Source organism: Syngnathus scovelli, chromosome 8, assembly GCF_024217435.2.
Source record: "Syngnathus scovelli strain Florida chromosome 8, RoL_Ssco_1.2, whole genome shotgun sequence".
In the NCBI taxonomy this organism is placed as follows: domain Eukaryota; kingdom Metazoa; phylum Chordata; class Actinopteri; order Syngnathiformes; family Syngnathidae; genus Syngnathus; species Syngnathus scovelli.
Genome location: NC_090854.1, coordinates 1,431,329 through 1,444,004, shown reverse-complemented (window position 1 = coordinate 1,444,004; position 12,676 = coordinate 1,431,329). Strand labels below are relative to the sequence as shown.

Below are 12,676 nucleotides of genomic sequence, written 5' to 3'. Positions count from 1 at the left end.
GCTTACGGCCATACTACCCTGAGAACGCCCGATCTCGTCCGATCTCGGAAGCTAAGCAGGGTCGGGCCTGGTTAGTACTTGGATGGGAGACCGCCTGGGAATACCAGGTGCTGTAAGCTTTTTCTTTTTCTTATGTGCACTTCAATCGTTTAAGAAACTATTTTTTACAACACCCATCACGAATGGCATCCGGAAACAGCAAGCCTAATTTAAACTCCGACATTGAAACTATAACACGAGTTTGAAAGCTATATTATGTGGTGACATCCACAGCATTGTAGTTAAATTTTTTACCGCTAGAGAGCAGACTATGTACAGTGAGCATGGCTCCCTGTGAACTCAAAGCAGCAGGCTTGACTTGTAAAAGAACCCAACACAACACTTCCATGAAGTGTTTTTAAACTTTTCAAGGCATTTATTTTGATTCAGCAAAATGCAGGTCGCAACGGCAAATTCGTGCTACCGCATAAAAAGCTGTCAATAACTTTTCATGATAGCCATGTTTCCAGAAAAGACCAAAAGCCTTGGAAGAAAGCCTGTTTCGGCCCTGGTTGTAAAAAAAACCAAAAAAAAACAAAAGGGAAGGGTGACCGTCCGGGAATACCAGGTGCTGAAAGCCTTTTTTTTTTTTTTTTCCCCACGTCAATTGTGAAAGGAAACTTTTACCACAGCTATCAAGTCCCGCCGCTGCTTGGCATGGTTTCAGGGGCGATTGTGTCTATAAAATGAAAAATGCTGAGCGGTCTCACAGCTTACGGCCATACTACCCTGAGAGCGCCCGATCTCGTCCGATCTCGGAGGCTAAGCAGGGTCGGGCCTGGTTAGTACTTGGATGGGAGACCGCCTGGGAATACCAGTTACCGTAAGCTTTTTTTTTTTTTTTTCTTATGTGCACTTCAATCGTTTAAGCCAAGAACTTTTTACAGCACCCATCACGAATGGCATTCGGAAACTGCAAGCCTAGTTTGAACTCCAACACTGAAACTACAACACGAGTTTAAAACCTACATTGTGTGGCGACAGCCATAGCATTGCAGTTCACGTTTTTACCGCTAGAGGACAGACTATGTACAGTGAATAAAGAGCATGGCTCCCTGTGAACTCAAAGCAGCAGTCTTTACTTGTAAAAGAACCCAGCACAACACATTGCGCTTCCATGTAGTGTTTTTACCTTTTTCATGACATTTATTTTGATACAGCCAAATGCAGGTTTTGTGCACTTCACTTTTCCGTTGGGCATTCGCGTAGAACCCTATTCCAGTTACGGCCAGATTCTTTTAGACTAGTGGTCCCCAACCTTTCTTGCGCCACGGACCGGCTACGCGTCAGAAATACTTTTGCGGACCTGCCTTTATATATATAAATAAACAATAAATCTATATAAATAAATACTACATTTATAATAAATATATATACCGTATTTGCCGGTGTATTGGTCGACCTTTTTCGATCCAAAATCGACCGAAAAAAATCGACCTCGACTTATACACCGAGTCATAAAATTTAACTTCGTATTCATCGCTTCAAATGTGATGGTAACCAAGGCCGTTTCTCATGCATCTCATTGTGCGTTGCACTTAGAAAATTTGAACCGGGCGGCGTGCGCGAGACCGCGGCCCGCTGGAAGTCGAATGAGGCGCCGCGACCACCTCCGCGGTGCTTATAAACAGCCGATCCGCTCGGCGGGGGCTATTTTCGGCCACTTGGCTCGTGCGCACGGCCTCCCGGATGTGCCGGGCGGGTGCACGAGCTCGCCGGCCGCTGGAAGTCGAATGAGGCGCCGCGACCACCTCCGCGGTGCTTATAAACAGCCGATCCGCTCGGCGGGGGCTATTTTCGGCCACTTGGCTCGTGCGCACGGCCTCCCGGATGTGCCGGGCGGGTGCGCGAGCTCGCCGGCCGCTGGAAGTCGAATGAGGCGCCGCGACCACCTCCGCGGTGCTTATAAACAGCCGATCCGCTCGGCGGGGGCTATTTTCGGCCACTTGGCTCGTGCGCACGGCCTCCCGGATGTGCCGGGCGGGTGCGCGAGCTCGCCGGCCGCTGGAAGTCGAATGAGGCGCCGCGACCACCTCCGCGGTGCTTATAAACAGCCGATCCGCTCGGCGGGGGCTATTTTCGGCCACTTGGCTGATGCGCACGGCCTCCCGGATGTGCCGGGCGGGTGCGCGAGCTCGCCGGCCGCTGGAAGTCGAATGAGGCGCCGCGACCACCTCCGCGGTGCTTATAAACAGCCGATCCGCTCGGCGGGGGCTATTTTCGGCCACTTGGCTCGTGCGCACGGCCTCCCGGATGTGCCGGGCGGGTGCGCGAGCTCGCCGAACGCTGGAAGTCGAATGAGGCGCCGCGACCACCTCCGCGGTGCTTACAAACAGCCGATCCGCTCGGCGGGGGCTATTTTCGGCCACTTGGCTCGTGCGCACGGCCTCCCGGATGTGCCGGGCGGGTGCGCGAGGTCGCCGGCCCCTGGAAGTCGAATGAGGCGAAGCGACCACCTCCGCGGTGCTTATAAACAGCCGATCCGCTCGGCGGGGGCTATTTTCGGCCACTTGGTTCGTGCGCACGGCCTCCCGGATGTGCCGGGCGGGTGCGCGAGCTCGCCGCCGCTGGAAGTCGAATGAGGCGCCGCGACCACCTCCGCGGTGCTTATAAACAGCCGATCCGCTCGGCGGGGGCTATTTTCGGCCACTTGGCTCGTGCGCACGGCCTCCCGGATGTGCCGGGCGGGTGCGCGAGCTCGCCGGCCGCTGGAAGTCGAATGAGGCGCCGCGACCACCTCCGCGGTACTTATAAACAGCCGATCCGCTCGGCGGGGGCTATTTTCGGCCACTTGGCTCGTGCGCACGGCCTCCCGGATGTGCCGGGCGGGTGCGCGAGCTCGCCGGCCGCTGGAAGTCGAATGAGGCGCCGCGACCACCTCCGCGGTGCTTATAAACAGCCGATCCGCTCGGCGGGGGATATTTTCGGCCACTTAGCTCGTGCGCACGGCCTCCCGGATGTGCCGGGCGGGTGCGCGAGCTCGCCGGCCGCTGGAAGTCGAATGAGGCGCCGCGACCACCTCCGCGGTGCTTATAAACAGCCGATCCGCTCGGCGGGGGCTATTTTCGGCCACTTGGCTCGTGCGCACGGCCTCCCGGATGTGCCGGGCGGGTGCGCGAGCTCGCCGGCCGCTGGAAGTCGAATGAGGCGCCGCGACCACCTCCGCGGTGCTTATAAACAGCCGATCCGCTCGGCGGGGGCTATTTTCGGCCACTTGGCTCGTGCGCACGGCCTCCCGGATGTGCCGGGCGGGTGCGCGAGCTCGCCGGCCGCTGGAAGTCGAATGAGGCGCCGCGACCACCTCCGCGGTGCTTATAAACAGCCGATCCGCTCGGCGGGGGCTATTTTCGGCCACTTGGCTCGTGCGCACAGCCTCCCGGATGTGCCGGGCGGGTGCGCGAGCTCGCCGGCAGCTGGAAGTCGAATGAGGCGCCGCGACCACCTCCGCGGTGCTTACAAACAGCCGATCCGCTCGGCGGGGGCTATTTTCGGCCACTTGGCTCGTGCGCACGGCCTCCCGGATGTGCCGGGCGGGTGCGCGAGCTCGCCGGCCGCTGGAAGTCGAATGAGGCGCCGCGACCACCTCCGCGGTGCTTATAAACAGCCGATCCGCTCGGCGGGGGCTATTTTCGGCCACTTGGCTCGTGCGCACGGCCTCCCGGATGTGCCGGGCGGGTGCACGAGCTCGCCGGCCGCTGGAAGTCGAATGAGGCGCCGCGACCACCTCCGCGGTGCTTACAAACAGCCGATCCGCTCGGCGGGGGCTATTTTCGGCCACGTGGCTCGTGCGCACGGCCTCCCGGATGTGCCGGGCGGGTGCGCGAGCTCGCCGGCCGCTGGAAGTCGAATGAGGCGCCGCGACCACCTCCGCGGTGCTTATAAACAGCCGATCCGCTCGGCGGGGGCTATTTTCGGCCACTTGGCTCGTGCGCACGGCCTCCCGGATGTGCCGGGCGGGTGCGCGAGCTCGCCGGCCGCTGGAAGTCGAATGAGGCGCCGCGACCACCTCCGCGGTGCTTATAAACAGCCGATCCGCTCGGCGGGGGCTATTTTCGGCCACTTGGCTCGTGCGCACGGCCTCCCGGATGTGCCGGGCGGGTGCGCGAGCTCGCCGGCCGCTGGAAGTCGAATGAGGCGCCGCGACCACCTCCGCGGTGCTTACAAACAGCCGATCCGCTCGGCGGGGGCTATTTTCGGCCACTTGGCTCGTGCACACGGCCTCCCGGATGTGCCGGGCGGGTGCGCGAGCTCGCCGGCCGCTGGAAGTCGAATGAGGCGCCGCGACCACCTCCGCGGTGCTTATAAACAGCCGATCCGCTCGGCGGGGGCTATTTTCGGCCACTTGGCTCGTGCGCACGGCCTCCCGGATGTGCCGGGCGGGTGCGCGAGCTCGCCGGCCGCTGGAAGTCGAATGAGGCGCCGCGACCACCTCCGCGGTGCTTATAAACAGCCGATCCGCTCGGCGGGGGCTATTTTCGGCCACTTGGCTCGTGCGCACGGCCTCCCGGATGTGCCGGGCGGGTGCGCAAGCTCGCCGAACGCTGGAAGTCGAATGAGGCGCCGCGACCACCTCCGCGGTGCTTATAAACAGCCGATCCGCTCGGCGGGGGCTATTTTCGGCCACTTGGCTCGTGCGCACGGCCTCCCGGATGTGCCGGGCGGGTGCGCGAGCTCGCCGGCCGCTGGAAGTCGAATGAGGCGCCGCGACCACCTCCGCGGTGCTTATAAAGTGCCGATCCGCTCGGCGGGGGCTATTTTCGGCCACTTGGCTCGTGCGCACGGCCTCCCGGATGTGCCGGGCGGGTGCGCGAGCTCGCCGGCCGCTGGAAGTCCAATGAGGCGCCGCGACCACCTCCGCGGTGCTTATAAACAGCCGATCCGCTCGGCGGGGGCTATTTTCGGCCACTTGGCTCGTGCGCACGGCCTCCCGGATGTGCCGGGCGGGTGCGCGAGCTCGCCGGCCGCTGGAAGTCGAATGAGGCGCCGCGACCACCTCCGCGGTGCTTATAAACAGCCGATCCGCTCGGTGGGGGCTATTTTCGGCCACTTGGCTCGTGCGCACGGCCTCCCGGATGTGCCGGGCGGGTGCGCGAGCTCGCCGAACGCTGGAAGTCGAATGAGGCGCCGCGACCACCTCCGCGGTGCTTACAAACAGCCGATCCGCTCGGCGGGGGCTATTTTCGGCCACTTGGCTCGTGCGCACGTCCTCCCGGATGTGCCGGGCGGGTGCGCGAGGTCGCCGGCCGCTGGAAGTCGAATGAGGCGCCGCGACCACCTCCGCGGTGCTTATAAACAGCCGATCCGCTCGGCGGGGGCTATTTTCGGCCACTTGGCTCGTGCGCACGGCCTCCCGGATGTGCCGGGCGGGTGCGCGAGCTCGCCGGCCGCTGGAAGTCGAATGAGGCGCCGCAACCACCTCCGCGGTGCTTATAGACAGCCGATCCGCTCGGCGGGGGCTATTTTCGGCCACTTGGCTCGTGCGCACGGCCTCCCGGATGTGCCGGGCGGGTGCGCGAGCTCGCCGGCCGCTGGAAGTCGAATGAGGCGCCGCGACCACCTCCGCGGTGCTTATAAACAGCCGATTCGCTCGGCGGGGGATATTTTCGGCCACTTAGCTCGTGCGCACGGCCTCCCGGATGTGCCGGGCGGGTGCGCGAGCTCGCCGGCCGCTGGAAGTCGAATGAGGCGCCGCGACCACCTCCGCGGTGCTTATAAACAGCCGATCCGCTCGGCGGGGGCTATTTTCGGCCACTTGGCTCGTGCGCACGGCCTCCCGGATGTGCCGGGCGGGTGCGCGAGCTCGCCGGCCGCTGGAAGTCGAATGAGGCGCCGCGACCACCTCCGCGGTGCTTATAAACCGCCGATCCGCTCGGCGGGGGCTATTTTCGGCCACTTGGCTCGTGCGCACGGCCTCCCGGATGTGCCGGGCGGGTGCGCGAGCTCGCCGGCCGCTGGAAGTCGAATGAGGCGCCGCGACCACCTCCGCGGTGCTTATAAACAGCCGATCCGCTCGGCGGGGGCTATTTTCGGCCACTTGGCTCGTGCGCACGGCCTCCCGGATGTGCCGGGCGGGTGCGCGAGCTCGCCGGCCGCTGGAAGTCGAATGAGGCGCCGCGACCACCTCCGCGGTGCTTATAAACAGCCGATCCGCTCGGCGGGGGCTATTTTCGGCCACTTGGCTCGTGCGCACGGCCTCCCGGATGTGCCGGGCGGGTGCGCGTGCTCGCCGGCCGCTGGAAGTCGAATGAGGCGCCGCGACCACCTCCGCGGTGCTTATAAACAGCCGATCCGCTCGGCGGGGGCTATTTTCGGCCACTTGGCTCGTGCGCACGGCCTCCCGGATGTGCCGGGCGGGTGCGCGAGCTCGCCGGCCGCTGGAAGTCGAATGAGGCGCCGCGACCACCTCCGCGGTGCTTATAAACAGCCGATCCGCTCGGCGGGGGCTATTTTCGGCCACTTGGCTCGTGCGCACGGCCTCCCGGATGTGCCGGGCGGGTGCGCGAGCTCGCCGGCCGCTGGAAGTCGAATGAGGCGCCGCGACCACCTCCGCGGTGCTTATAAACAGCCGATCCGCTCGGCGGGGGCTATCTTCGGCCACTTGGCTCGTGCGCACGGCCTCCCGGATGTGCCGGGCGGGTGCGCGAGCTCGCCGGCCGCTGGAAGTCGAATGAGGCGCCGCGACCACCTCCGCGGTGCTTATAAACAGCCGATCCGCTCGGCGGGGGCTATTTTCGGCCACTTGGCTCGTGCGCACAGCCTCCCGGATGTGCCGGGCGGGTGCGCGAGCTCGCCGGCAGCTGGAAGTCGAATGAGGCGCCGCGACCACCTCCGCGGTGCTTACAAACAGCCGATCCGCTCGGCGGGGGCTATTTTCGGCCACTTGGCTCGTGCGCACGGCCTCCCGGATGTGCCGGGCGGGTGCGCGAGCTCGCCGGCCGCTGGAAGTCGAATGAGGCGCCGCGACCACCTCCGCGGTGCTTATAAACAGCCGATCCGCTCGGCGGGGGCTATTTTCGGCCACTTGGCTCGTGCGCACGGCCTCCCGGATGTGCCGGGCGGGTGCACGAGCTCGCCGGCCGCTGGAAGTCGAATGAGGCGCCGCGACCACCTCCGCGGTGCTTACAAACAGCCGATCCGCTCGGCGGGGGCTATTTTCGGCCACGTGGCTCGTGCGCACGGCCTCCCGGATGTGCCGGGCGGGTGCGCGAGCTCGCCGGCCGCTGGAAGTCGAATGAGGCGCCGCGACCACCTCCGCGGTGCTTATAAACAGCCGATCCGCTCGGCGCGGGCTATTTTCGGCCACTTGGCTCGTGCGCACGGCCTCCCGGATGTGCCGGGCGGGTGCGCGAGCTCGCCGGCCGCTGGAAGTCGAATGAGGCGCCGCGACCACCTCCGCGGTGCTTACAAACAGCCGATCCGCTCGGCGGGGGCTATTTTCGGCCACTTGGCTCGTGCGCACGGCCTCCCGGATGTGCCGGGCGGGTGCGCGAGCTCGCCGGCCGCTGGAAGTCGAATGAGGCGCCGCGACCACCTCCGCGGTGCTTATAAACAGCCGATCCGCTCGGCGGGGGCTATTTTCGGCCACTTGGCTCGTGCGCACGGCCTCCCGGATGTGCCGGGCGGGTGCGCGAGCTCGCCGGCCGCTGGAAGTCGAATGAGGCGCCGCGACCACCTCGGCGGTGCTTATAAACAGCCGATCCGCTCGGCGGGAGCTATTTTCGGCCACTTGGCTCGTGCGCACGGCCTCCCGGATGTGCCGGGCGGATGCGCGAACTCGCCGGCCGCTGGAAGTCGAATGAGGCGCCGCGACCACCTCCGCGGTGGTTATAAACAGCCGATCCGCTCGGCGGGGGCTATTTTCGGCCACTTGGCTCGTGCGCACGGCCTCCCGGATGTGCCGGGCGGGTGCGCGAGCTCGCCGGCCGCTGGAAGTCGAATGAGGCGCCGCGACCACCTCCGCGGTGCTTATGAACAGCCGATCCCCTCGGCGGGGGCTATTTTCGGCCACTTGGCTCGTGCGCACGGCCTCCCGGATGTGCCGGGCGGGTGCGCGAGCTCGCCGGCCGCTGGAAGTCGAATGAGGCGCCGCGACCACCTCCGCGGTGCTTATAAAGTGCCGATCCGCTCGGCTTGGAGCTATTTCCGGCCTCCCGTTGGTGCCGGGCGGCGTGCGCTAGCTCGCCGGCCGCGATCTCCTCCGCGGTGCTTATAAACAGCCGATCCGCTCGGCGGGGGCTATTTTCGGCCACTTGGCTCGTGCGCACGGCCTCCCGGATGTGCCGGGCGGGTGCGCGAGCTCGCCGGCCGCTGGAAGTCGAATGAGGCGCCGCGACCACCTCCGCGGTGCTTATAAACCGCCGATCCGCTCGGTGGGGACTATTTTCGGCCACTTGGCTCGTGCGCACGGCCTCCCGGATGTGCCGGTCGGGTGCGCGAGCTCGCCGGCCGCTGGAAGTCGAATGAGGCGCCGCGACCACCTCCGCGGTTCTTATAAACAGCCGATCCGCTCGGCGGGAGCTATTTTCGGCCACTTGGCTCGTGCGCACGGCCTCCCGGATGTGCCGGGCGGGTGCGCGAGCTCGCCGGCCGCTGGAAGTCGAATGAGGCGCCGCGACCACCTCCGCGGTGCTTATAAACAGCCGATCCGCTCGGCGGGGGCTGTTTTCGGCCACTTGGCTCGTGCGCACGGCCTCCCGGATGTGCCGGGCGGGTGCGCGAGCTCGCCGGCCGCTGGAAGTCGAATGAGGCGCCGCGACCACCTCCGCGGTGCTTATAAACAGCCGATCCGCTCGGCGGGGGCTATTTTCGGCCACTTGGCTCGTGCGCACGGCCTCCCGGATGTGCCGGGCGGGTGCGCGAGCTCGCCGGCCGCTGGAAGTCGAATGAGGCGCCGCGACCACCTCCGCGGTGCTTACAAACAGCCGATCCGCTCGGCGGGGGCTATTTTCGGCCACTTGGCTCGTGCGCACGGCCTCCCGGATGTGCCGGGCGGGTGCGCGAGCTCGCCGGCCGCTGGAAGTCGAATGAGGCGCCGCGACCACCTCCGCGGTGCTTATAAACAGCCGATCCGCTCGGCGGGGGCTATTTTCGGCCACTTGGCTCGTGCGCACGGCCTCCCGGATGTGCCGGGCGGGTGCGCGAGCTCGCCGGCCGCTGGAAGTCGAATGAGGCGCCGCGACCACCTCCGCGGTGCTTACAAACAGCCGATCCGCTCGGCGGGGGCTATTTTCGGCCACGTGGCTCGTGCGCACGGCCTCCCGGATGTGCCGGGCGGGTGCACGAGCTCGCCGGCCGCTGGAAGTCGAATGAGGCGCCGCGACCACCTCCGCGGTGCTTATAAACAGCCGATCCGCTCGGCGGGGGCTATTTTCGGCCACTTGGCTCGTGCGCACGGCCTCCCGGATGTGCCGGGCGGGTGCGCGAGCTCGCCGGCCGCTGGAAGTCGAATGAGGCGCCGCGACCACCTCCGCGGTGCTTATAAACAGCCGATCCGCTCGGCGGGGGCTATTTTCGGCCACTTGGCTCGTGCACACGGCCTCCCGGATGTGCCGGGCGGGTGCGCGAGCTCGCCGGCCGCTGGAAGTCGAATGAGGCGCCGCGACCACCTCCGCGGTGCTTACAAACAGCCGATCCGCTCGGCGGGGGCTATTTTCGGCCACTTGGCTCGTGCGCACGGCCTCCCGGATGTGCCGGGCGGGTGCGCGAGCTCGCCGGCCGCTGGAAGTCGAATGAGGCGCCGCGACCACCTCCGCGGTGCTTATAAACAGCCGATCCGCTCGGCGGGGGCTATTTTCGGCCACTTGGCTCGTGCGCACGGCCTCCCGGATGTGCCGGGCGGGTGCGCGAGCTCGCCGGCCGCTGGAAGTCGAATGAGGCGCCGCGACCACCTCGGCGGTGCTTATAAACAGCCGATCCGCTCGGCGGGAGCTATTTTCGGCCACTTGGCTCGTGCGCACGGCCTCCCGGATGTGCCGGGCGGATGCGCGAACTCGCCGGCCGCTGGAAGTCGAATGAGGCGCCGCGACCACCTCCGCGGTGGTTATAAACAGCCGATCCGCTCGGCGGGGGCTATTTTCGGCCACTTGGCTCGTGCGCACGGCCTCCCGGATGTGCCGGGCGGGTGCGCGAGCTCGCCGGCCGCTGGAAGTCGAATGAGGCGCCGCGACCACCTCCGCGGTGCTTATGAACAGCCGATCCCCTCGGCGGGGGCTATTTTCGGCCACTTGGCTCGTGCGCACGGCCTCCCGGATGTGCCGGGCGGGTGCGCGAGCTCGCCGGCCGCTGGAAGTCGAATGAGGCGCCGCGACCACCTCCGCGGTGCTTATAAAGTGCCGATCCGCTCGGCTTGGAGCTATTTCCGGCCTCCCGTTGGTGCCGGGCGGCGTGCGCTAGCTCGCCGGCCGCGATCTCCTCCGCGGTGCTTATAAACAGCCGATCCGCTCGGCGGGGGCTATTTTCGGCCACTTGGCTCGTGCGCACGGCCTCCCGGATGTGCCGGGCGGGTGCGCGAGCTCGCCGGCCGCTGGAAGTCGAATGAGGCGCCGCGACCACCTCCGCGGTGCTTATAAACAGCCGATCCGCTCGGCGGGGGCTATTTTCGGCCACTTGGCTCGTGCGCACGGCCTCCCGGATGTGCCGGGCGGGTGCGCGAGCTCGCCAGCCGCTGGAAGTCGAATGAGGCGCCGCGACCACCTCCGCGGTGCTTATAAACAGCCGATCCGCTCGGCGGGGGCTATTTTCGGCCACTTGGCTCGTGCGCACGGCCTCCCGGATGTGCCGGGCGGGTGCGCGAGCTCGCCGAACGCTGGAAGTCGAATGAGGCGCCGCGACCACCTCCGCGGTGCTTATAAACAGCCGATCCGCTCGGCGGGGGCTATTTTCGGCCACTTGGCTCGTGCGCACGGCCTCCCGGATGTGCCGGGCGGGTGCGCGAGCTCGCCGGCCGCTGGAAGTCGAATGAGGCGCCGCGACCACCTCCGCGGTGCTTATAAAGTGCCGATCCGCTCGGCGGGGGCTATTTTCGGCCACTTGGCTCGTGCGCACGGCCTCCCGGATGTGCCGGGCGGGTGCGCGAGCTCGCCGGCCGCTGGAAGTCCAATGAGGCGCCGCGATCTCCTCCGCGGTGCTTATAAAGTGCCGATCCGCTCGGCTTGGAGCTATTTCCGGCCTCCCGTTGGTGCCGGGCGGCGTGCGCGAGCTCGCCGGCCGCGATCTCCTCCGCGGTGCTTATAAACAGCCGCATGCGCACGGCCTCCCGGAATTTGAACACATTTCGTCAATAAATTTCGCATATTCAATTTTGAAGTTTAATATAATGCAACAATTGAGCTCGACTTATACAAAGGATATATCATAAAATCGTAAATTTCCGTCGAATTTTAGGGGGTCGACTTATACACCGAGTCGACCTGTACACCGGCAAATACGGTAAATACGATTAAATAAAATGATACGACTGGCATAAAAACAAATATAAACCACATAAAAATAAAAGTCACCATTACGTTGAATTATTGGGAGCACCGAGCTTGTTTCTCAGAAACGAGCCGGTCCCATCCAGGCGTAATCGGAGACAATGAAACCCGAAGTGGTTAAGGTTTGTCTTTTAATGCAGGATGCTTGGTCTCCATGTGCCGAAGCAGTTTTGAAGGCTTCATTGGCTCGCGCGCTAGTTTCAGGGGCGATTGTGTCTATAAAATGCAAAATGTTGGGTCACCTCACGGCTTACGGCCATACTACCCTGAGAACGCCCGATCTCGTCCGATCTCGGAAGCTAAGCAGGGTCGGGCCTGGTTAGTACTTGGATGGGAGACCGCCTGGGAATACCAGGTGCTGTAAGCTTTTTCTTTTTCTTATGTGCACTTCAATCGTTTAAGAAACTATTTTTTACAACACCCATCACGAATGGCATCCGGAAACAGCAAGCCTAATTTAAACTCCGACATTGAAACTATAACACGAGTTTGAAAGCTATATTATGTGGTGACATCCACAGCATTGTAGTTAAATTTTTTACCGCTAGAGAGCAGACTATGTACAGTGAGCATGGCTCCCTGTGAACTCAAAGCAGCAGGCTTGACTTGTAAAAGAACCCAACACAACACTTCCATGAAGTGTTTTTAAACTTTTCAAGGCATTTATTTTGATTCAGCAAAATGCAGGTCGCAACGGCAAATTCGTGCTACCGCATAAAAAGCTGTCAATAACTTTTCATGATAGCCATGTTTCCAGAAAAGACCAAAAGCCTTGGAAGAAAGCCTGTTTCGGCCCTGGTTGTAAAAAAAACCAAAAAAAAACAAAAGGGAAGGGTGACCGTCCGGGAATACCAGGTGCTGAAAGCCTTTTTTTTTTTTTTTCCCCCACGTCAATTGTGAAAGGAAACTTTTACCACAGCTATCAAGTCCCGCCGCTGCTTGGCATGGTTTCAGGGGCGATTGTGTCTATAAAATGAAAAATGCTGAGCGGTCTCACAGCTTACGGCCATACTACCCTGAGAGCGCCCGATCTCGTCCGATCTCGGAGGCTAAGCAGGGTCGGGCCTGGTTAGTACTTGGATGGGAGACCGCCTGGGAATACCAGTTACCGTAAGCTTTTTTTTTTTTTTTTCTTATGTGCACTTCAATCGTTTAAGCCAAGA

General features: G+C 63.5%; 4 non-coding genes across 4 annotated transcripts; all 4 read left to right on the top strand.

The window, feature by feature from the left end:
- Nucleotides 1–119, top strand: LOC125974418 (5S ribosomal RNA). The gene has a single exon (XR_007483537.1). It is a non-coding gene; the product is annotated as a 5S ribosomal RNA (ribosomal RNA).
- Nucleotides 120–750: 631 nt separating this feature from the next.
- Nucleotides 751–869, top strand: LOC125974295 (5S ribosomal RNA). Its single transcript, XR_007483467.1, has one exon. It is a non-coding gene; the product is annotated as a 5S ribosomal RNA (ribosomal RNA).
- Nucleotides 870–11,761: 10,892 nt separating this feature from the next.
- LOC125974416 (5S ribosomal RNA) lies at nucleotides 11,762–11,880 on the top strand. The gene has a single exon (XR_007483535.1). It is a non-coding gene; the product is annotated as a 5S ribosomal RNA (ribosomal RNA).
- A 631-nt stretch (nucleotides 11,881–12,511) lies between these two features.
- Nucleotides 12,512–12,630, top strand: LOC125974294 (5S ribosomal RNA). Its single transcript, XR_007483466.1, has one exon. It is a non-coding gene; the product is annotated as a 5S ribosomal RNA (ribosomal RNA).
- The last annotated feature ends 46 nt before the right edge of the window (nucleotides 12,631–12,676 follow it).